General features: G+C 46.3%; 1 protein-coding gene across 3 annotated transcripts in view; it reads right to left on the bottom strand.

Annotated features, from left to right (window-relative positions):
- Positions 1-27,252, bottom strand: part of MOB3B (MOB kinase activator 3B) — a 256,735-nt gene that overhangs the window by 66,502 nt on the left and 162,981 nt on the right. The window lies entirely within an intron of this gene.

The raw sequence follows: 27,252 nt of genomic DNA, 5'->3' as shown, positions 1-27,252 counted from the left end.
GGATTAAATTCCTCCTGCATATTTATTTTCAGCAGGTAGTCTTGATATTAATCCATTAATTCTGAACTTCCAAAGAACTTAGAGTGGTCGTTACAAAGTCTGGGATTATATTTGATCTTGCATTATTTTCTACAAATTTCTCATCGTTAGGCTCTGTATTATACTTTTTTTTAAGTGTCAGCACTTTTAATGTTGTGCACATCAAAGTATAGTAAAAAGATGACTATAACCAAGCTGCAGACCCTCTATTTCCATGAACAGCACACTGTATTACAGTAAACCAAGTTTATATTCAACCATCAAATGTGGTTCTCCCATTAGTTCACATTGTGACAGGTCATTAAAAATATCTTCAAATCCAATCGTCTTATCATTACCCTGCAAAATATCCAGTGAAAGGTGTGAGCTTGGAAGAAATGGAAGACGCTGACTCTGCTGTGCTGCCTATACTGTTAAGTTCCCTGAACAAAGGGGACTGTTTTATACTTTGGTTCTACCTTTAGAAACACCTTGCACAGGGCTAGATAGGGAACACTCATCAATCAAAATGGAATCATAAAAGAGCAGTGATCTTTTTTAGTCACGATATGAATCCATCACCCCCTATTTGGGGGAGGAAAAAAGCCTACAGCAGAAGTGATAGCTTTTCTGTCCGTCTCCACCACACCCCCCACTTTTTAGGGCCACACCCACGGCACATGGAGGTTCCCAGACTAGGGGTCAAATCGGAGCTACGCTGCTGGCCACAGCAATGCAGGATCTGAGCCACGTCTTCTATCTACACCACAGCTCATGGCAACACCAGATCCTTAACCCACTGAGATAGGCTAGGGATCGAATCCACAACCTCATGGTTCCCAGTCGGATTCGTTTCCACTGCACCACGACAAGAACTCCAATGATAGCTTTTCTTGATATGGTCTTGATATAGTCCTGGCTTGGAAAGCCACATAATGCTCTTATAGAGAGGAGAGCTCTGAGATGAATGTTTTGATGTAGCCTAGGGGGCAGGAAGAAAGAGTCTGAAACTCCTCTCTGTTTATCATTAAAACCCCCCTTCTTTACCTTTTAATATAGTTTTTCAGGTGGTGACAGTTAATTTTCAGTCACTGTACTCAATTAGAAAGTTAATACCAGACACTATTAACTGGTAGTCTTAACAGAAATAGATTGCAGAGCTGAAGGATTTGAGTTAAACTTTGACTAGTCTTATAATAATGCAGACAAACCTTCCAACAATAATCTCAGACAGCTATGTATTGGTAATACAGAAAACCACCTTTGATCGGAAGGTCTCTAAATGATTTGCAAGCACGAATTGATCTCAGAGCTTCCTTTTTCCCCACCCTAGCCACATGCCCTGACTCTCAGATTCCATCTGTGAAACTTCAGACTCCAAGAAGGTAGTTAGAAATGAGAAGATGAGTTCACATGAGTCCCACGAAGAGGTAATAGACATCCAGGTGTTCAAGGATGGATCTGGACGGCTTCCGGTCAGGGGGTTTGGGGCTAGTGAGCCTAAAACAGGACCAGGCTGAGTTCAGATTCCAGGATGAGGCCAGGCAAGGTGCCTGGGCAGAGATGAGAATCCCAAACCAATCACTCACATGTGGTTCCAGCAGGAATTTGCTCAACTATGAGACTTCAAGCAACACTGGAGTCTGCTGAGCTATGGAGCCAAGGAGGCCAGCCAAGAGCTGAGGGGAAGGCAGAGGGTGAGGTGAGCCTGCAGGGGGCTTATAGCCCCTCTTGGAGGCCTGATCAGTCAGCCTCATAGCTTTGCCTCTGCTGAGGGTGAGACCTGGTACTCGGCTGGGAACCAGCATCTGACAAAGCCCTGCAGAGTTTATGAATGTGTCTAACCACAAAAATTCTGATCTCCAAGCCACATTGAGCCCGAAAGCTAAATCGAGCATGGAATATAATAATTTCTCCGGGGCTCCATGTGGATTTGCCTTTCATCTCTGACTCAGTAAATCTCCTTTCTCCCAAACAAAATTTAATAAAAATTCCAGTGTTTTCTGAGCTTCAATCCATTTTCTTTCTTCTTCATTCCCTCCTCTCCCTTCCTTTTCACTAAGCCCTCAAATGCCCCATTCAATCCTTCCTATCCAGGCACCTCTGGAAAAAATTACAAGAAGTTGTCTAAATGGCTCGTGTTTTTTGTCTTTTTCTTTTTTTTGGCCACCCTGTGGCATATGGAGTTTCCAGGCCAGGGATCAGATCCAAGCCATAGTTGCGACCTAAGCCACAGCTGCAACAATGCTGGATCCTTAACCCATTGTGCCGGGCCAGGGATCGAACCCACATCCCAGTGCTCCAGAGACACCGCTGTCGATTCCATTGTGCCACAGTGGGAACTCCATGTTTTGTTCTTTTACACTATTAGAGAAGGCTGCAAAAGGAGAAGGTCCCTCAGAGAATGCAGAGATGCTATGACAAAGTCACACATGAGAGACGGAGGTGCCAAAGTCAAACAAGACCCATGTGGCTGTTTTCCAAGGTAGCTGCTGTCTTTCTCATTTCCATCATTTTGCTTTCTTTCCTTCTGAAGAGAAGGCTGGATGCTTGGGGCTGAGACCCTGGTCTGTGAGCACGCTGGGTTGAACCTGGGCTGGGGAGGTCTGGAGAGTAAGGGCTCAAAGGCGGTCTGCCTCCAGGGACCCCAGGGAATTGGCTCCGAACATCCCAGGTTCCAAAGGAGCTGGCGGACATTCTGCCCCATCGTTTACCAAGTCAATGCCTCTGCCTTCTTTAGCATTCAGCTGAAAGACTTCCCTTGTTCCCTGGCACCTGCTACCTGCTCCTGAAACTTTTCTGAGCACAGACCCCGGCCAGCAATTCCACACTTATCTGTGTGGATCCTGACTTGGATCTGCCACGCCCAGCAGATGGCACGCTCCCTGGGGGCAGGGAGTGCATCCAGGCTTCTCTCACACGGATGCCCCGTGCCCAGTGCAGAGCCTTGGAGAGGGTGGGTGTGTGATAAATCCTTGCTGGCTGGGGGCTTGGGAGCTGAGCACTTTGGCCATCTGCTTCCACCAAAATCAGAGCTCAGAAAGGTGCAGGGACTGACAGGCTCAGGGTTTAGAGTGAGTTTGTGATGAAAAGGGGTCTGAATTCAAGTCTGTCTGATTTCAGAGCCTAGGCTCTTTTCACTCTGCCAGGAAGCTGGATGGGATTCCTAGGGCTTGTTTCATCTCATTCCAATCCAACTGGCAGAACTGGAGAAGCAAAATTTGTTAAAAGATGAAGGTGGAAAAGGGTGGATTGGCTCTTCCCGCAAAGCATGTGTCATTTGTGGCAGACGCTGGTTACACATTTGGCATCGATCGCTGGTCTCAGATTCCAGCTGGGGAACTTCCCTGCTACTTGCCTGTGAGTGAGTTTGCTAACTTCTGTTTTTTTGGTTTTTGTTTTGTTTTGTTTTTATCTTTTTTGGCTGCCCCGTGGCATAGGAAATTCCTGGGCCAGAGATTAGATCCAAGCCACAGTTGTGACCTACTCCTCAGTTGTAGCAACGCTGGATCCTTTAACCCACTGTGCTAACTGGGAATCGAACCCGCATCCCGGTGCTGAAGAAACGCCACCAATCCCATTGCGCCACGTGGAAGCTCCAAGGTTGCTAACTTCCAACAGGCTCTGTTTCCTTATCTGAGGAATGAGGGTAATATACCTAGTACTTAGTGAGATCGTGAGGATTAAACATGGAGCACAGGGCCAGCAGGCTCTCCAAGGCATCTGGCCAGAGGCCTCTGATATTGTCACTGCTCTCAAAGGTGGCTCTCCCTTGTCTAAGTGGAGGGTGGACAAAGGGCAAATGATGGTGCTGCCTTTTCCCCACAGGACAAACTATCTGGAAAGCAGATGTGAACCCAAGATGATCTATGAAAATGTCGTGTGAACTGTCGGAGGACCTTCTGCATGACATAAGATGACACCTAATACCTTGGCTGAGCCTTTGGGGACCCCCAGGCCATGTCAGTAACTACAACCAGAAATGCCTGCAGGGCTGCTTCAACTTGTCACGCGTGGCTGAGAGCATGTGTGCTGCCCTTTTGGTCTTCAGAGGGCAGAACCAGGAATGCACACGTGAAAATCCCTCTACGAGTCATAAAAACCCCTCATTCTCAATAGCTCATGAATAAAAACAACATCCCACACACGTGGGAAAAGAAAACAGGCTGCCTCTGGCAGCGTGGCTGAGAACCTACCATTTCCAAAATACTTGCAAAACAAAACGCGACTGGATCACAAAGGAACAAGAAAAGAAAGAAAAGAAACCCTAACGACACGGATCTGTTTCTTAAAAAACCCTCCTCCTAATAGTTTAATCTCCTGCCCATTCCAAGCACATTCTCCCGCCTCCTGCAAAACGTATATATATTTATCTAAAGAAGGCTCGTGCTCTTGCTGATGAAATTCAGCTTCGGAGGACTGATTCCTCTAAGCAGATGTTTTGTGTTATCTCAGTGCGTTCCTCAAGAAAGTGTCTGTACGTTGTGCCAAGGAAAACAATCTTGTGTAGCAAGACTTTGTTCCTACGCCTGAAAAAAAAAAAAAAAAAAAAGTCCCCAAACAAGCGGACAGCTGCAAATGGTTAGAAATAAACTGGCTACTACTCTCTTCTCCAGCTCCCTCTGCCTGGCCCAGCCACCTCCCACCCCCACCCCGAGTTAGCCTCTGACCTATCTATTATCACAGTGGTTGGACCAAAAGAAAGGAAAATAGACTAGCACGTGATGATAGGTCTTAAACAGACCGTTCATTCTTTCAGACATGCCACTTGCGGGGCAGAGGAAGTGCTGTTTCTGCCACTAAGAGGAGCCTGCCTGTCACTACCCCTTTTCTCCCCCAGGGTCACTCCTCTGCCTTGGAGGCTGGTCCTTATCCACATCCTCATCTCCAGGGTGGCGGGCTGCCTTCACCCTCTCTTGTCACAGCGTGGAGGTAGAAGCAGATTGACAACCTGAGAAAGGCATTCCTTCACTGTGGATTGGCAATAACAGGCATGGAAAACGAACTCGAGCTAGTTCAGACCTGCTGAAAATCTAATGGCCCAAATGAGAGAGAGTGAGCTGAGAACTTGATGTTAATGAGCCTCCTTAGAACTGGGAGGTTAGGCAGAAGCCCCAGTCCTTTGGTCAGGAGCCCCAGTCAGAATTTGAAAGTCATGCAGCCTTCTTGTGGTGCATGATCTATTGTGAGTATTTTCACAAATACAACTTTGTTTTTTTTGGTCTTTATGTCTTTTTAGGGCCGCACCTGTGGCATATGGAGGTTCCCAGGCTAGGGGTCCAATTGGAGCTGTAGGTGCCAGCCTACACCACAGCCACAGCAATGCCAGATCCTTAACCCACTGAGCAAGGCCAGGGAATTGAACCCGTGTCCTCATGGATGCTAGTCAAGTTCGATATTGAACCCGCTGAGCCACGACGGGAACTCCCACAAATACAGCTTTTTCTTTATTCACCAGCAGATTCTTTCTTCCATTATGTGCAGGGCAATTGATACCAAACCTTGTCTGAGATGTGGTATATAGATACAACAGAGTACTACTTGGCCACAAAAAAGAGTGAAATATTGCCATTCTCAGCAACACGAATGGATTTAGAGATTATACTAGGTAAGATAGAGAAAGGCAAATACCATAAGATATCGCTTATATGTGGAATCTAAAATAATATGAATCAACATATTTACCAAACAGAAACAGACTCAAACATAGAAAACAAACTTGCAATTACCAAAAGGGAAAGGGGAGGGGGAGGGATAAATTGGGAGTCTGGGATTAATGGATACATGCCACTGTATATAAAATACATAAACAATGAGGATCTACTGTATAGCACAAGGAATTATATATAATATCTTCTAATAACTTATAATGGAAAAGAATCTGAGGCTGTACACCTGGACTAACACAACATTGTGGATCGATGAGGGTTAAATTTAAAACACATGCATGCACAATACCAGGTCTTGTCTGGAATAGTTTCTAATCTATAAACTTCCCTCCAGGAGTTCCCATCGTGGCTCGGTGGTTAACGAATACAAATAGGAACTCTGAGGTTGTGGGTTCGATCCCTGGCCTTGCTCAGTGGGTTAAGGATCTGGCGTTGCCATGAGCTGTGGTATAGGTTGCAGATGTGGCTCAGATCCCGTGTTGCTGTGGCTTTGGCGTAGACCAGTGGCTATGGCTCCGATTCGACCCCTAGCCTGGGAACCTCCATATGCTGAGGGAGTGGCCCAAGAAATGGCAAAAAGACAAAAAAAAAAAAAAAAAAAAGAAAGAAATGGCCTGGATCCTGAGTTGCTGTGGCTGGGGTTCAGGATGGCAGCTGAGCTTGGATGTGACACCTAGCCTAGGAACTTCCATATACCAGGGGTGCGGCCCCAAAAAGAAAAACAAAACAAAACAAAACAAAACAACTTCCCTCCAAGCCCACCGCCACTTCCCTAGCTCAAGCCACCACCACCTCCTGCCTGGTCTGCTGTAGCTCCCCCTTTGCGGAGGTTCCTTCCTCTACTTTAGACTTCTCCAATCTCCACCAGGCAGGTAGAGGATCCTCCTGAAATGCAGATCTAACCAGGCTGTCTTCTTTCTGCACAAAACTCTAAAGCCGCTTCTGACTGCTTCAAGGTAAAATCAGAGCTATTAAACGTGCAGGCAAGACCCTCTCTAGCTTCACACATGCATCTCTCCATTATTAGCTCTGGATCCTCTCAACATGCATATGGGATGGGAAACAGCCCAACAGAGCTAAGATCCATTTGCTCACTCACTTCTGGGCTTTGCCACGAATTACAGAGTCGGCAGCTGGAAACCCTCTTGCGCAGCCTCCCCCTTTTGTCTTTTTGTCTGGCTTACTCTCATTTGTTATTCAAGACTCAGTGGAGTTATCACTTCCTCAGTCATGTCATCCCTGCCCAGCTCACCCCTAGTCTAGTCAGGCAGATCATTCCCCTGGTACTTCTCCTGTGAGACACATTACATTGTCTTGTAAATGTCCTTTTCTCCCCTTGGTCTCCCGTTTGAATGAAAATTTTGTAATGTTGAAGAAGGTAATTTTCTTTTTTTCTCTTGTCTTTTTCAGGGCTGCACTTGCGGCATATGGAGGTTCCCAGGCTAGGGGTCGACCAGAGCCACAGCAACACGGGATCCGAGCCGCATCTGCGACCTACACCACAGCTCACAGCAACATTGGGTCCCTAACCAGTTGAGCGAGGCTGGGGATAGAACCTGCAATCTCATGGTTCCTAGTTGGATTTGTTTCTGCTGCGCCACAACGGGAACTCCCGAGGAAGGTAATTTTCTTGTTCCCTGGCATTGAATGTATACCAGAATACAGAAGTTCTCAATAAGTATCCATTGAATGAATAAGTGAACAAATGACATCCTGGTAGTGGACTTTGAGTTACAGTCTGAAAACCACTGTTTTTTTTCTGCACCCCAAACATGCGTAAATTCCCAGGCCAGGGATCAAACCCACACAACAGCAGCAACCCAAGACACAGCAGGGAAAATGCTGGATCCTTATCCTACTGAGTCACCAGGGGATTCTTTGAAAACGATTGTTCTTTGGAAAGAATCCCCAGGGGACTGCTATAGGCTCATGTTAAACCTTGTCATATCCAAGGCCATAAGGCTGCAGTAAAAATTAATATCTATTTACCTTTTATTCTAAAATTTCATGGCTGCACCTGCAGCATATGTAAATTCCTAGGCCAGGGATTGAATCCGAGCCACACCTATGACCTATGCTACACTTTGTGGCAATACCGGATCCTTAATCCACTGAGCCAGGCCAGGAATCCAACCTGCATCCTCACAAACACTATGTTGGGTTCTTAACCTGCTGAGCTACAATGGGAAATCCGTCATCACTTATTTTTACAGAGTTAACAGAGCCTGGAAAATTGACTCTCTCTAAGATGACAGCTTAACTTTTACAATTCACATTAAAATTTTTAAAAATTAAAAACATGTAAGAAGACATTGGCAGCAATGAGCAAATGCTACATCCAGATCTTAGTGTCTAATTACCATTCTTCAAAAAAGGAAACCAGGGATCCCTGGAGAAACAGCAGATTCTAGGGCTGGGGCAGGAAATACAACAGGCAAAAACAACTTGTAGTGCCAGAAAAAAAGGGAGTCTTCAATAAAATCACATCAATGGGGGTGTGTCAAAGGGACGGGGTTGGGGCGGGCGTGGGGGGGTGGGGTTTCATCATGAAAGAGCTCCAGAATAGCCAAAGCTGGAATCTGAACAACAAAATTAATGGAATAGTATTAGATTATAACCGGAAGTATAAAATACTCACAAGTCCAGATGGATACAAATAAATGATTGAATAAATAAATGGGGAATAGACAAATCTCCTATGTGGGAGAATTCCAAACAATTTAGGTAGTGACTCATCCCTGAAGGAGGTGGAGCTCCCTTTGTAGCCTTGACCTTGGGGTGTGCTAGGTGATTTGCTTCTAAAGAATGGCAGCTGGAAAGGGAGGCAGGAAAAATAACTTTATAGTGGAGAAACTTGGCAGACACTACATCGGCCAGGTAACCAAGGTTAAACCTCATCAATGATAAGTCATGTTCTTGGCAAATACCTTTTTTTTTTTTTTTTTGTCTTTTTAGGGCCACACACATGGCATATGGACGTTCCCAGGCTAGGGGTCCAATTGGAGCTGTAGCTGCCCACCTACACCACAGCCACAGGGACACCAGACCTGAGTCATGTCTTCGACCTACACCACAGCTCACGACAATGCTGTATCTTTAACCCACTGAGTGAGGTCAGGGATTGAACCTACGTCTTCATGAATGCTAGTTGCGTTCTTAACCTCTTGAGCCACAACAGGAACTCCCTTGAGGATGGATGTTTTTTCTTTGTTTTTTTGTTTGTTTGTTTTTTGTTTTTTTGTTTTTTTTTGTCTTTCTGCCTTTTCTAGGGCTGCTCCCAGAGAGACAGCAATAAGTCTGCGACCTACACCACAGCCCACAGCAACGCTGGATCCCTAACCTACTGAGCACGGCCAGGGATCAAACCCACAACCTCATGGTTCCTAGTCGGATTCGTTAACCATTGCACCACGATGGGAACTCCAGGATCACTCCAATAGGTTAGAAAAATGTGTGCTCTATTTGACACAAATATGCCCAAGGCACCATTTGCTTGTTTTCTGAAGGCACCCCCAGGAGGTGGCTAGACAGACTCCTTTGATAGAAGCAAATGGTTCTGGTGTTTTGCAACCCTACATATCTTCTTTGTTAACCTTCTTAGGTGGTCCTCGAGTTAAGGGCTTGAATTTCTTACTGCCTGCAGATTTAAGGAATCTGCGTGGACATCGCTCTATGTCTAACAGGGCACATTTGGTCCACCTTACCAGCTAAGTACTGCATGCTTTGGTGATGTCACACTGAAGCACTGTCAGCCAGCTGGCATGGGTGGAGAGGACAAGAGCCCCACCTCTACCCCAAGCATCCGAAGCAGATCCCAGGAGCCCTGGCTGTCCGCACTCATGACCACCCTGCAGAGTAACGGTCTCCTTGCCCAACACCAGCTCTCTTCCGTTCCTAGGAAGGTTCTCACATGTCCTGGGCCCAAAGGTCTTAGCACTCTTAGGGACAGTACTTAGCCATTCTTCAATGTTTTCCAGTTCTCTGGAAGGATTTTTAACTTATAGACCTATGGTTTGTATTTCAGATAGCTATTTGGGAACACATTATTTATAAAAGTAGGTGACAACCTAATTTCTTTTGCTGTAGTCATAAAAATAATGCTTGTTTGTTTGTTTTTAATTAGACCCGTATGTTCACTGCAGCACTATTCACAATAGCCTAAGACATGGAAACAACCTAAATGTCCATCGACAGATAAATGGATAAAAAAGATGTGGTACATATATACAACGGAATACTAATTAACCATTAAAAAAGAACAAAATAATGCCATTTGCTGCATCATGGATGGAACTAGAGACGCCCATACTAAGTGAAGTAAGTCGGAGAGAGAAAGACAAATACCATGTGATATCACTTATAGGTGGAATCTCAAATGAGGTACAAATGAACCTATCTACAAAACAGAAACAGACTCATAGACACAGAGAACAGATTTGTGGTTGTCAAAAGGGAGGTGGGGGAAGTGAGATAGACGGGGAGTTTGGGGTTGGTAGATGGAAAACTTTATATTCAGAATGGATGAGCAATAGGGTCCTGCTGTACAGCACAGGGAATTATATCTAATCTCTTGGGACAGAACATGATGGAAGATAATATGAGAAAAAGAATTTCATATATAAAAAAGAATTTTATATATATATATGTATATATATGATGAGGTCAGTTTGCTGTACAGCAGAAAGTGGCACATTATAAATCAACAATAATTAAAAAAACAAAAAAACAAAAAAATTGCTTAAAAGAAGAAAAAAATTAGAAAATGCTGTTAAGCAATAATACCATGATCACCCATAATCCCACCAAGAAATAACCACTGGTAATATATTGATGTGTTACCTTCCAGTCTTTTTTCTTTGCACACATATAGTATAAAGTTTTCAAAAGTAAGATTAGAATCAGACTGTACATTCAGTGTTTTTTTTTTTGGCTTTTCGGCTTTTTGGGACTGCACTTGCAGCATATGGAGGTTTCCAGGCGAGGGGTCGAATTGGAGCTGTTGCTGCTGGCCTACACCACAGCCACAGCAATGTCAGATTTGAGCTGCGTCTTTGACCTACACCGCAGGTCACAGCAATGCCGGATCCTTAACCCACTGAGCGAGGCCAGGGATCAAACCTGCAACCTCATGGTTCCTAGTTGGATTCTTTTCCACTGCACCACAACGGGAACATTCAGTTTTTAACTTCCTCTTTGCACTTAATATCATGAGTAGTATATATTTATTGAGTAATGAATTATAATATACCTGTGACACATATTTAACAATTATCAAGACAAAATAATGTCTGAATGACTTTCCTTGAACGTGTCTTTGGCAGTTGGTCTCTGACAATTATCCTTGGTTAGAGTCTTAGGAGGAGGTTTAACCCCATAGTTTCTATTAATAGTTCATGCGTTTTATTCCACAGATGTTTGTTTGTTTGTTGGTTGTTTGCTTTTTAGGGCCTCCCCCGAGGCATATGGAAGTTTCCAGGCTAGGGGTCAAATCAGAGGTACAGTTGCCGGCCTATGCCGCAGCTACAGCTACTCAGGTTCCGAGCCACATCTGCAACCTACACCACAGCTCACGGCAATCCCAGATGCTTAACCCACTGAGCGAGGCCAGGGATCGAACCCACATCCTCATGAATACTAGTCAGGTTCATTTCCACTGAGCCACAAGGGGAAATCTTCAAGCCCATTTCTTTCTGACTTCAAAGTCTGTTCTCTCCATTACTCTCTTCTGCCTCTTTTTAGGGTTGGAGGCAGTTCTTTCCTTCTTTAGGTCAATGGGAGGACAAACCGTTCAAAGGTGTCCAAAGGTGGGACTTCCTGCCCGGGGGATGAGTTCCCCATGCAGGGAGAAGTTCAAGTAGAGGCCACTTGCAGGTATTGTTAGAGAGGGGATGCAGGTAAGAGAAGGTGGTTTCCACCCCTGGCCGTGCGTGACAATCACCTGTGTGTGTTAGGTCAGATTCCCAGTCCCCTTTCTGATTATTGCCAGGGTCTCGGGTGCAGGTAGGGAATAATTTCTTTCTTTTTTTTTTGTCTTTTTGCCTTTTCTAGGGCTGCTCCCGTGGCATATAGAGGTTTCCAGGCTAGGGGTTGAATCGGAGCTGTGGCCACCGGTCTACAGCAGAGCCACAGCAACGCGGGATCCAAGCCGCATCTGCGATCTATACCACAGGTCACAGCAACGCTGGATCCTTAACCCACTGAGCAAGGCCAGGGATCGAACCCACAACCTCATGGTTCCTAGTCGGATTCATTAACCACTGTGCCACGATGGGAACTCCAGGAATAACTCCTTCTTAAAGCACTTTGGGGATTCTAATGCAGCTGCTGGGAATCACCGGGGGTCTCCAACTCTGAGATCCCATAACGCTGTGGTGTGAACTGCAACAATAAGCGCAGGTAACTGTGGAGGGTTTACTCTGGCCCAGGACTGGGGCACTCCCTCCCTAAGTCCTCACAACGACTCTACGAGGCAGGCACTACCATCAGGCCCATTTTACAGATGAGGAAGATTAAGTTTCCTGCCCAAGGTCACACTAAGAGGTGGAGGAGCTGGGCTCTGAGTCCAGGCAGGCTGGCTCTTAGATCTTTACTCCCAACCAGAGGAGAAGAAGGCACCAAATGTCACCTGATCCAAAGCCACTCAGTCCAAGGCAGGGTCTGAACCCACCAGCTGCTAATCTCCCAAACGACAAAAATTCCACAGCACAGAAATCACCAGGAGACTAAAATACAGTCTCAGACCTTGAAATGACTATAAGAACTAGCAATGTGGCTAAGGCTCTCGAGGTATAAAGTCTGGACGTTTCTTTGGTCTCAATGCATTATATTCAATTTTTAAAATTTAAACTTTCTAACACAGCATGCATGCAACCCAGTAATTTCTATCGCCATTCCTTTACTCAAAATCCTCTATTCAAAACCAAACCTGCTCATTAAAAATGGTGTTATGTGGTGGTGGAATATTCAAACAAAATGACATTAAGTATATTGACACATGGTTAAACATTAACTCCAGTGAAACTCCTGATGTGCTAATTCAACAGAGCCCGACCGTGCCTTTCTGGGAAAAGCTGGGTCACCTGCTTGCTGTACCTTGTCCAAATCCTCACCACCACGTGGTCTGGAGGCCAGCTTTAGCAGCAGGAGCTCAGTGTTAGCACAAAGATTTTCTTTTTTTTTTCTTTTGTCGTCTTTTTGTCTTTTCTAGGGCTGCACTCGCGGCATGTGGAGGTTCCCAGGCTAGATGTCTAATCGGAGCTGTAGCCACCGGCCTACACCAGAGCCAAGCAACGCGGGATCCGAGCCGCATCTGTTGCCTACACCACAGCTCACAGCAACGCCGGATCCTTAACCCACTAAGCAAAGCCAAGGATCGAACCCGAAACCTCATGATTCCTGGTCGAATTCGTTAACCACGGAGCCATGACGGGAACTCCTAGTGCAGAGACTTTCTTTACTGAATAGGTTCTATTTCCTCCCTCAGGTCTTCTCAGTTTGGGAGACAGGATCTCTGTGCTCTGAGTGGTGAACTCAAGGGGGACTTTCCACGTTCAATGCCCTGTTTAACCCTCTCTTTAAAGCTGAACCCGGGCAAAATGCTGGGAGGGGTGGAGGTGGTCTTCTAAAGGCCAAGCCCTCCTGCCCCCAGCACTGCAAATCACCCTGGCTCCTGCCCCTCCAGCCCAGGGTCCTTAAGCTAGTCTTTTTTTTTTTTTTTTTTTTTGGCCCCACCTGTGGCATGTGGACATTTCCGGGCTAGGGATCAAATCTGAGCTGCAGCTGTGACCTGAGTCACAGCTGCTGCAATGCTGGATCCTTAACCCCCTGTGCCAGGCCAGGGGTTGAACCTGTGCTGCTTCAGAGATAACATCGGATCCTTAACCCACTGTGCCACAGAGGGAACTCCAAGCTAGTCTTGCTTTTTAATGATCCTCTCTCAAAGTTCCCAATGCTTTGTGAAACTGATTAAAACTCATAGGAGAGAGGTGCAACAGCCTGAATGGAGTCAACCGGTCAGAGTTTTGTCTGGGACCTTTCCCTCTGCCTAAGATAGCTCAGTTTAACCTGGAGTTGAGAAGATGGAGAGCCACTGTCACTTTTAGACCCAGAAATCATCTGGGGAACCAGGTCACAACCTCTCACCAGGCTCACGATTGATAGGGGTAATGGCTAGAGATGCCTGATAGACCTCTGTAGGTTTCAGGTGCCTCAGATGACATCCACGAGGTGTGGCTGAGATCAGTGTGTCTCAAACTCCTCACTGCAGGTGCAGAGATGCTGCTGAGATAGTGGGAGGAGCAAGGGATCTCTTCTCCACCTATTCATCCATGTCGATGTTCAAATTCTATGTAGGATTCCACTTGCCAAAAATCAGGTGATTTCTGGAGTGTCCTTTGTGGCTCAGCAGTTAACGAACCCGACTAAGATTCATGAGGATGCGGATTTGATCCCTGGCCTCGCTCAGTGGATTAAGGATCTGGCATTGCCGAGAGCTGGGGTGTAGGTCGCAGACGCAGCTCAGATCTCACATTACTGTGGCTATGGCATAGGCTGGTGGCTGTAGCTCCAATTTGACCCTAGCCTGGGAATCTCGATATGCTGCAGGTGAGGCTAAAAAGAGCCAAAGGAAAAAAAAAAAAAAAAAGAAAAAAAAAAGAAAGAAAAATCAGGTGATTTCTAAGGTCCCTTCCATATCTAACATTATATGGTCCTGAGACTCTATTTTCTACTGAAATAGATGGGCCTCTCCTCTTAGGGTCTCCTCCCCATGCCACACTGATCTGAGGATGGCTAAGCAGGCTGGACTTCCCTGGAGGCCTGGGGCTAGAAGTCTGTCCCTGCCAAGTAACTGGGAAGCTGCCTTACTTTCTGCACATCCGGGGATCGGACAGGACCCTCAATGTCCCTGCCTGGAATCCTGCCAAGTGCCTACACAAACCGAGCCAGATGCAGGCAGCCCGGATCTGGGTGGAAGAGCCACTTTAAGAAGCAGACCCCAGGCTCAGCCCTCCTGGCACTGCCTGATCGGCAATGGAAGTAAAGGTGTTTTCCTTTCAGCTACTGCCCCAGAATTTGCTGTGAAAAGGTAAGGTGAAATTGGTGAGGACTGGGCATAACCTGATAGGAGTAGGTGTTCTCTGCTCTGAAGCCTTCGGGTCAGAAAGCCCTAGGTTCTTAATTCTGATGCCCTGCCTCATTCCAGCTCTGTGGTTTGAGAACCTTCTTTCATCCTTCTGAACCTCAGCTTTTTCATAGGTCAGATGGGCAATGAGACAGTTTGGCATAATGTCTGGCACTGTATGCGTTCTTTTTTTTTTTTTCGTTTTCTTTTTTTCTGGCTTTTTAGGACTGTACCTGCGGCATATGGAAGTTCCCAGGCTAGGGGTTGAACTGGACCTGCAGCTGCCCGCCACAGCCACAGCAAGGCCAGATTCCAGCCACATCTATGACCTACACTGCAGTTCACAGCAATGCCTGATCCTTAACCCACTGAGCAAGGCCAGGGTTCCAACCCGCATCCTTATAGTTACTAGTCAGGTTTGTTACTGCTGAGCCACAATGGGAACTCCCGTATGCATTCTTATTTGTTATTATTACTGACACGTCATACCTGGGTCAGTGCCCAGACTGCCTTAAAATGTGATGAATAAGTTCCCACCGTGACACAGTGGATTAAGAAACCAATTGCAGTGGTTCCAGTTACTGTGGAGGTGCAGGTTCGATCCCCAGCCTAGTGCAGTGGGTTAAGGGTCTGACATTGCTGCAGGTGTGGTGTTGGTCATAGCTATAGGTGGGATTCAGTCTCTGGCCTGGGAACTTCCATATGAGGTGAGTGTGGCCATCATATTAAAAAAAAGGAAAAGGGGGTTAAGTAATAAAATAAACCGAAAAACTTAAGGGGCTCAAAATTATCCAGCTGTGTGGATGGATACCCATTGCTTAAGATATCAAATCTATTCTCTTTCTATAAGGGCTTCTCTGCCTATAGTCCCATGCTCCCCAAAACACACAGTGAGATTCTAAAATCCCCAGTTATTCCCAGTGCCCTGACTCACTCTGCACTCAGAACCTAGAAACATGTGTACTGTTCAGAAGGTCAAGGCCAACTATCCCCCAAATTCCAACCCCCCTTACTCCTGTGGCTTAGGGCGAGACAACCCCCTAATAAATCAAGGCCCATTATGAGTTCCTTCAAGGTGATTCACAGGACTAGGTCCTCGCCTCCAACCTGTGCTGAGAAAAGACAGATTACACATTGCCTGGACATGCCCTCCCAAGGACATCATAAAAACCTGACACATGTGAGCGTGCAGTGATCTCGGGGTCTCCAGTGTGCCATGAGAGATGACAGGGTTCTCTGGTGCCACTTATAAGGTTATTCACTACAGAGCAGAACGGGCAGAAACAGGGTGCTTCCTGCAGTTCCCCAGGGATGGGACATGACCAGGGACCCCTTTGTCTCCCAATCCCACAACAATACCATGAACTTCCAGGACTTGGGTGCTATGGGTGGGGAACAGATACGGAGGGAGAAGAAAATGTTCAGCAATTTCACCTGCCACATGCCAAACACCGTTTGGGTTCTTCACAGGAGAGGCGGGGAGGTATAGCAGTAAGAGCGTGGGTCTGGTACCCAGCCTGCCGACATTCACTTCCCAGCACATGGTCACATGGACAAGGTACGTGACCTCTCAGGGCCTCGCAAGTAATAACAGAACCTCCCCTACAGGACTTCATGAGGATGAAACAAGTTTATGCATGTTGGCGGTCTCACTGCAGAGCCGGGCACATAAACTTTCTCATCTCTCCATCTCTTTCTTTTTTTTTTTTCTTTGCTTTTTTCTAGGGCCACTCCCGTGGCATATGGAGATTCCCAGGCTAGGGGTCCAATCGGAGCTGCAGCCACCAGCCTATGCCAGAGCAACAGCAACTCCGGATCCGAGCTGCATCTATAACCTACACCACAGCTCACGGCAACATGGGATCCCCAACCCACTGAGCAAGGCCTGGGATTGAACCTGCAACCTCATGGTTCCTAGTCAGATACGTTAACCACTGAGGCACGATGGGAACTCCTCCATCTCTTTCTGATCTTTAGGAGGTGAATGGGGTCCAAGTTTCACAGCTGGAGAAACTGGGGCACAATAATGTATCTGAGGTCATATGGGCCATAAGTGGAAGTTTGGGAATTCAAACTAGGGCGCCAATAATGTCCAAGAGGCCTGGTGTCCAAGCCACTTAGACAAATAACAGTGATTATTGAAAGTTTCCTGTGAGAGGGTGAGACAACCTATCAGAGGGGTGGACAGAATGGGCTGTGGGGGCTCCAGAGGCAAGTCGAGAAGAGCGAGCATGTTGTTTATATGTGGGCGTGGGTATAGAAGGGTACCTAACTGTGGAAGTAGATGAATTTCCTTTTTATTTTTATTTTGTCTTTTTAGGGCCCTGCTTGTGGCATATGGAAGTTCCCAGGCTAGGGGTCTAATTGGAGCTGTTGCTGCCAGCCTACGCCAGAGCCATAGCAACGCAGGATCCGAGCTGTGTCTTCGAACTACACCACAGCTCTGGCAACTCGGGATCCTTAACACACTGAGCAAGGCCAGGGATCGAACCTGCAGCCTCATGCTTCCTAGTCAGATTCATTTCCACTGTGCAACGACAGGAACTCCGATGATTTTCCTTTTTAATCATGACTGAGCACCTCTGTAAACCCAGAATACTGGGACCTTTAAAGAGTATCTGGGAAATATGTACATCTATACATTTCTCTTTTCTTTCTTTCTTTTTCTTTCTTTCTTTCTTCCTTCCTTCTTTCCTTGCTTTCTTTTTCTTTCTTTCTTTCTTTCTTTCTTTCTCTCTTTTTCTTTCTTTCTTCCTTCCTTCCTTTTTCTTTCTCTTTCTTTCTTCCTTCCTTCCTTCCTTTTCTTTCTCTTTCTTTCTTTCTTTCTTTCTTTCTTTCTTTCTTTCTTTCTTTCTTTCTTTCTTTCTTTCTTTCTTTCTTCCTTTCTTTCTCTCTCTCTCTCTCTCTCTCTTTCTTTCCTTCCTTCCTTCCTTTCTTCCTTTCTTTCTTGCCTTTTGAGGGCTACACCTGAGGCATTTGGAAGTTCCCAGGCTAGGGGTTGAATCAGAGCTACAGCCAAAGCCATACGGGATCCAAGCCATGTCTGTGACCTACACCACAGCTCACGGCAATGCCAGATCCTTAGCCCACTGAGTGAGGCCAAGGATTGAACCTTCATCCTCATGGATACTAGTCAGGTTCACTACCGCTGAGCCAGGTCGGGAACTCCCATCTATACATTTCTTGCTCAGAAATGCCGTTACTTGCTAACAGACTGCGCTCTTCATTTGTTATTTATACTGTACTCTATCCAAAACATAGTGGGCATCTAGTAAACGGCTGTGATTGCCATACTTGTTACTCTATGCTGGCATGAGCTTCAATTTATATATATTGTCAAGCATTCTCTACAGTTTGTCCTCTGATGGTTAGACAGTCCTTAAAAAATAATTCAAAGGCTGCCAGAGTTAAATGAAAAGCCCATCACTCCATCTCTTCCCAGGACATTTTTTGGTGTATATAAGCATGATAAAGGCTTTAAGAAACAAACCTGGTCACTTTTTTTTTTTTTTTTTGTCTTTTCTAGGGCCACACCTGTGGCACATGGAGGTTCCCAGGCTAGGGGTCCAGTCGGAGCTGTAGCCGCCAGCCTATGCCAGAGCCACAGCAACGTGGGATCTGAGCAGCGTCTGCAACCTACGCCACAGCTCATGGCAACACCAGATCCTTAACCCATTTGCTAACCACTGCACCACGATGGGAACTCCCCTGCTCACTCTTTAACAGAGTGTTTCCTACACCTACCTGGCCACAGAACTCTATCCTATATAATAGCTTTGGGGAAAATTGAAATTGCTCAATTAAATTTTGACTTCCCTGTAAGCAAGGGATTATTATTCCCACTTTTCAGGTAAGAAAATAGAAACTCATCCAGTGGGTGGTGGAGCCACCAAGAGAAGCCTAAGTCTTTGCCTCCAAAGTAAGAACACTCACATTTGCAAGACACTGCACTGTCCCAGGCAGGATGTCTCTTGCTTTTCCTTTTTTAAGTTTATAGGTAAAAGTAAATGTTAAAAATAAGAGACTCGGAGTTTCTGTCAAGGCTCAGTGGTTAACAAATCCGACTAGGAACCATGAGGTTGCAGGTTCAATCCCTGGCCTTGCTCAGTGGGTTGAGGATCTGGCATTCCCATGAGCTGTGGTGTAGCTCGAAGACGTGGCTTGGATCCCACATTGCTATGGTTCTGGTGTAGGCTCCGATTAGACCCCTAGCCTGGGAAGCTCCATATGCCTTGGGTGCAGCCCTAAAAAGAAAAAAAGATAAAAAATAAAAAAAGTGAAAAATAAGAGACTCAGCCCAAACCACAGGGCTGGCTGTGAGTAGAAAAGGGATTAGGCTTACGTTTACTAACTTTTAAAAATCTACAGGAGTTCCCTATAGGTGGCTCAGTGGGTTAAGGATCTGGCATTGTCACTGCTGTGGCTTGGTCGCTACTGTGGTATGTGTTTGATCCCCGGCCTGGGAACTTCTGTGTGCCAGGGCTTTAAAAAAAAAAAAAAAGTCCATGAACATAGAAACAAGCTACCATCATCTGAGTGCACACTGTCCTGAGCTAAGACATGGTCCAGCCCCTGCCTTCTGCTGGCATTCAGGGTTGGTTCCAGGAATGGAATTGAGGAGATCCCATTCCTTCAAAGCTCAACAGCTTAGATGATCTCTGTCCATTCATCCTGGCAACTGGCCGCTCACACCTCACTGGACTGAGGAAAAACAATCTGGTCATTTGGCAATAAAATCACTCTCATTAAAATGACTGTTCTGCAGCAACACTTATTCTTCCCCAGGAAACCAGAGTGGAAGCCAGCGTGCTTTGTGACTGGAACTCACCCACAGCAACGTTCTCTCCATCAACACCTCCCTTGAGCATTTCCCTGGCAGGTCTGAGCATTGGACAGAAGCATCCCCCAGACCCGCAGTGCCTCCTAGCACAGCCCCCACCACTGTTCAGCCAGTAAGGCGAGTCCTTCAGGCCACATGGCACAGCCTGTGCCGGAGAAGGGGAGGCTGGGTCAAGGAGGGAAGCTGAGCCTGGTCCTCAGCCAGCAGCCCCAGCCTCCAGCCCCTCTGCCAGATGATGTCTCACGAGACACAAAGGTTGATCAGGCAGCTCCTGTCATGAAGAAGCAGGGTGAGCATGTCTAGACCATGAAGGGATGGACACAGGTGCCTTACCCTAGGAATGAGCTTCAAGCCTAGACAGTTTAATTACTGCTGCACAGACCTGCCACAGGGCAGGAAGCAGGACACCAAGAGGAGAAGGGAGAAAAGGGAGAGTCTGTAAAATACGTTTTCTAGCTGAGTTTCCTCTGTGGAGTTTACCACATGCCCCTGAATTCTTATACTCACATAACATTTCTGAAAGCAAAGGAAGTCATGACAAAGAATGGTGACTATTTTTCCCCAGTTTCTGTTAACTCGATAAAAAACCGTACTCACCACTTCCAGAGTGTCAGACTCTGTGCTAGGCACCATGTGACAGTGACAATATAGTGACAATAAGATAAAGAAGGCAGGACGCGACGGACCATGGTTTTGAGACTGTCCTCTGCAGGAGCTACAAAGGTGCCTGTGAGCTGAGATGGGGGAGGTGACAGGCTGAGAGGTGGGGTTTTCTCCTGCTCCCTGCCCTCTCCCTCCCTCGCCCTCTCCCCACCGAATTAGGCAGCTCTACTTCTAACTGGTCTCTGTGTTTCTTTCCAGGAAGAGCTGTTGGGAGACTTGATTTCCTGATGTTTATAAACTCTTGGGAATACATGAAGGTCCCTTCTGCAGAAGAGGGTCTGGGAACCTGCCTCTTATTAAGCATGCAAAGACAGATGCCAATATTGATTGCCCTAATGGGTTCTGGCAGAGGAAATACACTTACAGTTAATTGTTTGCTGAGAGCTCTGAGCGAGCTCCAGCGCCGGCTGGCCAGGCCTGGCGTGGCCTCAAGCTCCTCCTTGCTGCCCTGGACAGTCTGCGGCGGCAGCTGTTGGGATAAGCCCAGGAGAAGCTGGACTTTTGGACGCTTCTGGTGCCAACCATTATGGTGAAGACTGCCTCCAGGTCTAGAAAGGTTTTCAACCTTGCAAGCTCCGGACACCTAATCGCTGTAAGTCAGGTGCAGGAAGCACACGGATGGTCCATTCTGCTGCTGTGTCTTCTTAGGCACATGATGGTCAGGGATGGGAGGTAGCATGGAACAGGTGTTGTGTGCCCAGCAATATGTGCAAAGTGCAAGTTCTGGCTCCACTGCTGCCTCACTTGTGACCTGGAACAAGTGATTTCTCTCTAAGCCTGTATTTTCTTGACCGCAAATCAAGGGGAATCTCAAGGGATATCATGGGCTCGAGGGGTTAAATTATCCATGGAAAGTGATAACATGGTAGCTAAGTACCAGATACATGGTGGCCATTTTTAGTACTTTTTTTTTTTTTTTTTTTGGTCTTTTTGTCTTTTTTTAGGGCCGCACCTGTGGCCTATGGAGGTTCCCAGGCCAGCTGTAGCTGCTGGCCTGCACCACAGCCACAGCAACAAGGGATCCCAGCCGTGTCTGCGACCTACACCACAGCTCATGGCAACACTGGATCCTTAACCCATGGAACAAGGCCAGGGATCGAACCCATGTCCTCATGGATCATAGTCGGGTTGGTTAACCACTGAGCCACAACAGGAACTCCCATTTTTAGTACTATTATCATTATCATTGACACATCTGAGAGAAACAGCTCAATGAAGCCCAAGGAACTGTCCCACACAATCATAACTCATTTGATAGTCTGGGTTTGATGGCTGGTCAAAGGGAAATAAAAGCACAAAAAAAGGAAAATAAAAGCAAATTGGAGCAACTGCTATGTTGATGACAATTCTCTATCTTCCCAAGAACAGCATGCGGATTTTTTTTTTTTTTTTGGCTGCATCACAGGATGCATAAAAGCAAGAAACTTCTCTCCCTGCATAAATTCAGCCGATGGAAGCTCTTTTCGAAGGAATCTCAGAATCTCCATCGAGCCCAAACGGGGTCAGGTATGACACTGTATCAATTGTCATCACATTCTTGACAGCCCTTAAAGCCTAGTCAGCCTGAGTGGCCCTGATATTTTATTAGGTACAGGAATTGCATTTCAGAACAAGTTTTGCAGGGAAATGTCATGAGCTTATCTTTCCAGGGTCCAAGAGAGCAGTCAAAGACATCAGTTTATGACTCGTGTTACAGCCTTCAGCCAAGTGCATTTCCCTCTGCAGCAGACGGGCTCCTGGAGGAGATCTGAGAAAGAGAGTGAGCGTTCATCCCCACTACATCACGCAAACTCAGCACACCTGTAATTTCACAGCTGCCTGCCGTTGCCACTGTGATGGAAATGTTTGTACCGGCTTCTGTGCAATCTGGAAATTGCAGCAAGATATGGTAGAGTGTTGCTGGGTAGCAAAAAATAAAATTCCATCCCTGGGAATTCCTGTTGTGGCTCAGCGGTAAAGAACCTACTAGCATCCAAGAAGATGTGGGTTCGATCCCTAGCATCACTCAGTGGGATAAGGATCCAGCATTGCTGTGAGCTTCAGAGTAGGTCGCAGATGCAGCTCAGATCACGCATTGCTGTGGCTGTCATGTAGGCTGGCAGCTGTGGCTCCAATTCAACCCCTAGCCTGGGAACTTCCATATGCCGCAAGTGCAGGCTAAAAAGACCAACCAACCAACCAAACAAACAAATAAATTACAAGCCTGTGAAAACAAGTCCCTGTGATTTAATGAAATCTGTGGCCTAAGTGTGTTTGCTGAGAAAACTGAATTTAGATGCCTCCTTTAAACAGAATAAAAAGGGGTATGTGGATGAATAAATGAATGTTTCTTTGAGATATTTATCATTGGTGGAAATCACCATTGCTAAAGTATCTTCAATTATGGGAATTTTCTACTTTCTAAATTTAGAAATACAATTAATAACAAAGATGAAAGGTCATGCATCTTAGCAGGCAGAACATGTGACACCTTCCTGCCCCCAGTAGTCTCGCCCATCCTTTGGAGAAACAGGAGAGTTATGAGGATGGCCTTGGTGGGAGTTAGATTTCTGGGGTCTCAACCCAGGTGTTACTTAACCATCTGTGTGATCTTGGCTAAATCTTACACTTCAGTTTCCTCATCTATAAAATGGGGATGATAATATGACCACAAAGTCCCCGTGTTGCTATGAGGATGAGATAATATTTTTGAAACATTTATATCTGTGCATATGGCATATTTCTATATATATGTTAGCAGCTGCTACTACCATTACCAGAATCTTTAGCATCGTCATAATTTTCATCAGATTCTCCCATCCTTCCTGCTACAGGCTACCTGAAAATTCCCTACATCAGCAATATCAAAAGGAATATTTTAAGGCTAGAGATGTCCTCTCCAGAAGATCATTATAGCATCTCCTTAACCACTGACCTGTATTAACATTTCCGATTGACTGAAGGTCACCTTGAAAGACAAGGGATTCTGAGAGGATGGGACAGAAAATGGTATATTCAGTGGGGAATACAGTTTGTCTCATGGCAACAGGTACCACAAAGGGGTTAACATGTTGAAGGAGGGTCCTCTTAGGGCAGTGCTGCCCAACTAGGGGTGATTTTGACATTTGGCATTGTCTAGAGCCATTTTGGGTTGTTACCATTGGGAGGTGGGAGGCTAGAGATGCTAACGAAACACTTTACTGCTCTCAGGACAGACCCCCAGCACCAGCAAAAAATTATTCAGCCCACGTGTCAACAGTGCCAAAGTTTAGAAACCCTGTATTAAGGTAGAACTTAGGTAGAAAAGCACCTTGGCCCCACAGAAGCTTCTACTTTGGGTGGATATAGCGTTGACTCCCGCTAATCAAGAGCTAACCTCGTTTCCAAAGGGACTTGACCTACTGTAAAATGACTTACAGGGGATGCTAGTTCTATAGTGCAGGAGTAATTTATTACTGAGCACTCCCGAGTCCCAGGGAGAGAAAACCAAGGGTCCCCAAGTGCCCATATCATATAGGTTTTTTTTTTCTTTTTTTTCTTTTTAGGGCCGCATCTGCAGCATATGGAAGTTCCTAGGCTAGGGGTCTAATCAGAGCTGTAGCTGCTGGCCTATGCCACGGCCACACTGGATCTGAACTACACCACAGCTCATGGCAACAATGGATCCCTAACCCACTGTGCTGGGCTGGAGATGGAACCTGTGTCCAGCACTCCAAAGACACTGCTGATACGTTTTGCCACAGCAGGAGCTCTTTTTTTTTTTTTTTAAGGCTTTACTTTTATTTATTTATTTTTACCACCATGCCTGTGGCATATGGAAGTTACCAGGCTAAGGGTCAATTTGGAGGCAGAGTTGTCAGCCTATGCCACAGGGATGCCAGATCTGAGCTGTATCTGCAAACTACATTGCAGTTTGTGACAATGCTGGATCTTTTTTTTTTTTTTTTTGGTCTTTTGTTGTTGTTATTGTTGTTGTTGTTGCTATTTCTTGGGCCGCTCCCGCGGCATATGGAGGTTCCCAGGCTAGGGGTTGAATCGGAGCTGTAGCCACCGGCCTACGCCAGAGCCACAGCAACGTGGAATCCGAGCCGTGTCTGCAACCTACACCACAGCTCATGGCAATACTGGATCCTTAACCCACTGAGCAAGGCTATGGATTGAACCTGTGTCCTCATGGATACTAGTCAGATTCATTTCCACTGAGCCACAATGGGAACTCCATTGCTGGATCTTTAACCCACTGAGCCAGGCCAGGGAGCAAACCTACATCTGCAGAGACACTACGTCAGGTTCTTAACCCACTGAGTCACAGTGGGAAGTCCCCATATAGTTTTCATTTTAGCACCAACCAGGAGGCTGTTGCCTTCAATATTTTTAGTTCAAGTATTGAAACCTCTGCACATGCTAGGTTCTGAGGCTTCAGAGGTGGTTCTTCAAACTGAACAAGTCTAGGGAGTTCCCTGGTGGTCTAGTGGTGAGGAATCGGCACTTTCACTGCTGTGACCTGGGTTCAATCCCTGGTCTAGGAACTGAGATCCCACATCCAACCGCGCTGCACACTACAGCCAAAATTTAACAAGTCTAAAGCCTGTCCAATGAATTCTCTCCCCCCTTTCCCAGACATGCTCTTGCCCCAATCTTAGTAAATGCCTTAACCGCCTTCCCTGTTTCTCAAGCCAGAAACCCAGGCAGCATCCTCTATGTCTCTCCCTCACCCGACTCATTCAATCTTCAGGCAGGCAGGCCCACTGCTGCCACCTCCTAGACACATCTTAATGCTCCCTCCGTTCACATTGGCCACGGTCTTTGCCTGACAATGCTGAATAACTCCCTCCATGGCCTCCCCATTTTCATTCCTGACAATTTCTAATTAATTCTCTACACCACGATCTGAACAATCTTTTTTTTTTGTCTTTTTGCCATTTCTTGGGCCGCTCCCATGGCATATGGAGGTTCCCAGGCTAGGGGTCTAATCGGAGCTATAGCCACCGGCCTACACCAGAGCCACAGCAACGCGGGATCCAAGCCACATCTGCGACCTACACCACAGCTCACGGCAACGCCGGATCCTTAACCCACTGAGCAAGGGCAGGGATCGAACCCACAACCTCATGGTTCCTAGTTGGATTCGTTAACCACTGAGCCACGACAGGAACTCCTGAACAGTCATTTTAAAAGTAATAAAGGGTAGGCCTCTTGACATCCTTTAACAGCCTACTACTAATGCTGCAAATAAAACTCAAACCTCTTACCACGGCCTGAAAAAGCCTCTGGTGAGGGGTTCTCAAAGACAGGTCCCCAGACCAGCAGCACTGGCACCAGAAACTTGTTCAGAAATGCAAATTCCAGGTCCCACTGCAGACATACCTCCTGCCTACCTCTCCCACCTCGTCTTGTCCCCTTTCCTCCTTTCTGACCACACTCAGGTCAGATGGGCTTCTTTTCAATTCCTGGACCACACCAAGGTCTTTTCTACTTCAGATCATTACATAGCCTGCTTCTCTTGCTGCCCGGAACACATTTCCCATCTCTCTTTTCTTTCTTTTTTTTTTGTTTGTATTTTTGGAGGGCTGTACTCAAGGCATATGGAGGTTCCCAGGCTACAGACTGAGTCAGAGCTGTAGCTGCCTGCCTATATCACAACCACAGCAACATGGGATCCGAGCTGCATTTGCGACCTACACCACAGCTCACGGAAATGCTGGATCCTTAACCCATTGAGAGAGGTCAGGAATCGAACCTGTGCCCTCATGGATGCTACTTAGATTCTTTTCTGCTGAGCCACGACGGGAACTCCCTCATCTCTCTTTTCATATCCCCTTTCAGATATTTATTCTGGTCACTCTTTCTAATGTAGCTTTGCTTCCACCTTTAAATTTATTTATTTATTTATTTATTGTCTTTTTAGGGCTGCACCTGCAGCATGTGGAGGTTACCAGGTTAGAGGTCGAATCAGAGTTACAGCTGCTGGCCTACGCCAGAGCCACAGCAATGTCAGACCGAGCCGCGTCTGTGACCTACACCATAGCTCACGGCAACGCCAGATCCTTGACCCATTGAGCGAGGCCGGGGAATTGAACCCGAAACCTCAAGGTTCCTAGTCAGATCCGTTTCTGCTGCGCCAAGATAGGAACACCTCCACCTTTAATTCTCTGTGGCGATGATCAGATGGTTTTCTTCACAGCACTCCCTATTACTAGTTTTCTGTCTTTATTTTCTGGATTACTTGTTTTTATCTGGCTCATCCACTCGTCTATAACTTCCACAAGGCCAGGGCCAAGTCTTTTTGTTTGTTTGTTTTTTAATGGGCACACCAGCAGCATTTGGAAGTTCCTGGGCCAGGGAATGAATCCGAGCTGCAGCTGCAACCTACACCACAGCTGTGGCAACACTGGCTCTTTAACCCACTGCACAACAGTGGGAACTCTGCAGTTGGATTCTTAACCCACTGCCCTACAGTGGGAACTCCTGTTTTGTTTGTTAATGTATGCACAATGGATGCTAGAGTGACTGGTACATAGTAGATGACCAATACAGTAAGGGCTTGAATGCACTGGCACCCATATGGTCCTTCCATTAGAGTAGAGAGAGAAAATACAGGCATCTGTCCGCACTCCACCATGTGCATGAGGCAGATGTAGCTATGTGATCTCCACAATCGTTCCCCCTTACACATCCCCTGGATATGGCCTCGGAATTTTTTATGACACTTCACTCCAAGCATCCATTCAAAACAAAAATCAAAGTTGCTACTTGCAGTGGAAGTGGAAGAGACAAGTATGTCAATTCTCTAAATAACATTTTGCTGATTTAATCATTAGTAATCTTTATGTGCCAGACATTGTGCTAACATTTCCCAAGCAGGATCTTATCTAACAGTCATACAAACCCTGGGGAAAAGATACAATCATCATTCCCACTTATAGATGAAAAAACTGAGCTGTAAGATAATGTCATGTGCC

This window comes from Sus scrofa, chromosome 10 (assembly GCF_000003025.6).
Source record: "Sus scrofa isolate TJ Tabasco breed Duroc chromosome 10, Sscrofa11.1, whole genome shotgun sequence".
Taxonomy (NCBI): domain Eukaryota; kingdom Metazoa; phylum Chordata; class Mammalia; order Artiodactyla; family Suidae; genus Sus; species Sus scrofa.
Note: the sequence above shows the minus strand (reverse complement) of the source record. Positions and strands in the feature narration are given on the sequence as shown.